This window comes from Aplysia californica, unplaced genomic scaffold, assembly GCF_000002075.1.
Source record: "Aplysia californica isolate F4 #8 unplaced genomic scaffold, AplCal3.0 scaffold00685, whole genome shotgun sequence".
Taxonomy (NCBI): domain Eukaryota; kingdom Metazoa; phylum Mollusca; class Gastropoda; order Aplysiida; family Aplysiidae; genus Aplysia; species Aplysia californica.
This window is the reverse complement of record NW_004797955.1, coordinates 347,966-350,342: the sequence shown is the minus strand read 5'-3', so window position 1 is coordinate 350,342 and position 2,377 is coordinate 347,966.

Sequence of the window (2,377 nt, the reverse complement as noted above, 5' to 3'; positions counted from 1 at the left end):
GAAATGGCTACGATGTTCGTTCTAAAAAATATTATTATAGTGTGTATAACGGGGAAAGACGTGGTTGGTGGGGGTTAAAGAATGGGGGTATATCTCTACCTTAGAATGACAAAGTTCTGTCTGACGTTTTGAGTCGTTTTGAGCCCCTAAGACCATGAGGTCAGAAACCAAATGTTCTCTCTGCTCTATCAATGTCGTAAGGTTATTCGGAGTCGTTATCAAGATATTCAAAGAATTACTTTCGAAAAAGCTTGACATTTTGTGAAACCCATCTAGGTACTGACCAGATAGATCTTTGTGTAACTTTACGGTAGCAATATGTCGTCATCCAGTGCTACTGTAAACATTGGCACAAATGGCGACTGTCTTCAGCACCAGTGGTATGCCTGGCCTCTATGTCCGTCAGCGGAACCATGGCCCAGGCACATCGTCACGCTCACCATCACCACAAGCTGGCTTTGTTATCCAACGTAATGCTTCTCAAAGCAAACACGTTTATGATCTTGCTGGAATGTTATAACCCGGAACCTATATAATATAATATATATACATGTACCCATAAATTAACCCTGTACAAGAATCTGTTATTCTCTTTCTTTGTTGGCAGCAATGTTGAATCCTAAACATGTTGTCCAACAATTCAAGGGAGGGTCTTAAACAACAGGCGCGCATTGTTTAGCAGCGCGATCCCATCTGTTCCAAAGAGACACACAAAAGCGCACGTCGACGTTTATTGCTATCAAAATGTCAGCTTTTGTGCGGCACTAAACGAGAGCGGAAGTGCACCGTCATACGCTCGTACAAAGAAAGCACGGAGGGAGTGCGCTCACGTTTTTTGCCGTGTCAAAAGGATGTGTAGTTGCTTTTTTAAGGGAAACACACCCAGCATGACGAATCGACGCCTCGTTTCCAAATAGACTGGCGAGTTCTACATGTAGTTCGTGAGTAATAATTAAAGGGGTAAAAAATAGAAAGTGTTTATGTCATATTTTGATAAAAATAGAGTTCCTGGTAGGATGACATTCGTCAGGGGAGATTACACAGCGAAGCGTTTGGGAGAAATGGCTGGATGGGAGCAAGTCAGAACTGTGGCCTTTAAAAATTACCTTAATTCGTTTGCATATTATCTTGCTTAAGTCAGCTGATTTAAGTTTCCTTTTTTTCGAAATTACCTGAAGGTCATTTAGATCCTTTTTTTTTTTCTTTTTTTTTTGTTTACTCTTTCAATCTTACGACACCGGGGGAGTTGCATCAGCTGCCTCATTCATGAGAAAATGTCTACTTGAGGTCTCTCCCCCGTCCATTCTCGACATGAGCTTAAGTTATCCGTGTTTTGCCCATGACATCACAGCGAAACGCCCACTCACACGCGCACAATCTCATAAAAACTCTCACAGACAGGGGGGCAACCAAACAGACAGACAAACAAACAAACAAACAAACAAACATAATGGAAAGACGGAATATCAGACACAGACAGACGCAGACATTAACAGAGAGAAATAAAGAGCTGATATAGATCATGATATCCGCCATGTCGGGACATGAGACTACAGGTGCTGGTGGAGCATATTGTGAGAGGCATCGTGGTGAAATCAGGCGCTCGTCAAAAGAATCAGAGTAAAGAAACTGTTATTTTTCTGCAGATTTGGGGATTCTTATCGAATCCTCGGTTTTTGTGTTTGTTTGTTTTTTGTTTTTTGACTCAATACTTTTCTTTCCCCCTAAAAAAAACACATTTCTGTGCGGAAAACGTTGATTAAAGGCACACAAACTAAATGTTCAGTTTCCACGGACTCTCAAGCTAAGAAAATAGCTATTTTTTGATAGCCATGTTCTCACTTATTTTACCTCTGAAACCAGGCGACCCTGACTTCCTTCAATCGCAAATAGTTCGACTTCTGTTCAACAAAGATGGATGCTTGTTTCACCAAAAGGAAAGAAAATGAATAGGCTTTAAGATGATACCGATAACTCCATATCATTCCCGAAATGCCGAGCGCCTGATTCCACCACGTCGCGACACATATCTGCGAGAGTTTAGGGCGGTATCCGAGCCAGGTGGATCTCCGTGTCTCTCTGCCTCAGCCAACAACTTCTGTGATTTCCAACATCAGACGGCTCGTTTCTGGCATTCTGGGCCGAGACCTTTCGTTTTTCTTGTCTCTGTTAACGCCCAGTGCACACCTTCCATCATTGCCATCAGAAAACTGAATATGTATATCTAGCTTAACATTTGTATTGTTCATATTGCTGTTCATTTACATTATGCATCTGACTGTAAGCCTGTTTGTGAGTGCAAGCATACTACATGTGTGTGCTTGTTTGTGTAAGTGTGTTTGGGGGTGGGGGGGAGGGCGTGCGTGTGTGTGTGTGT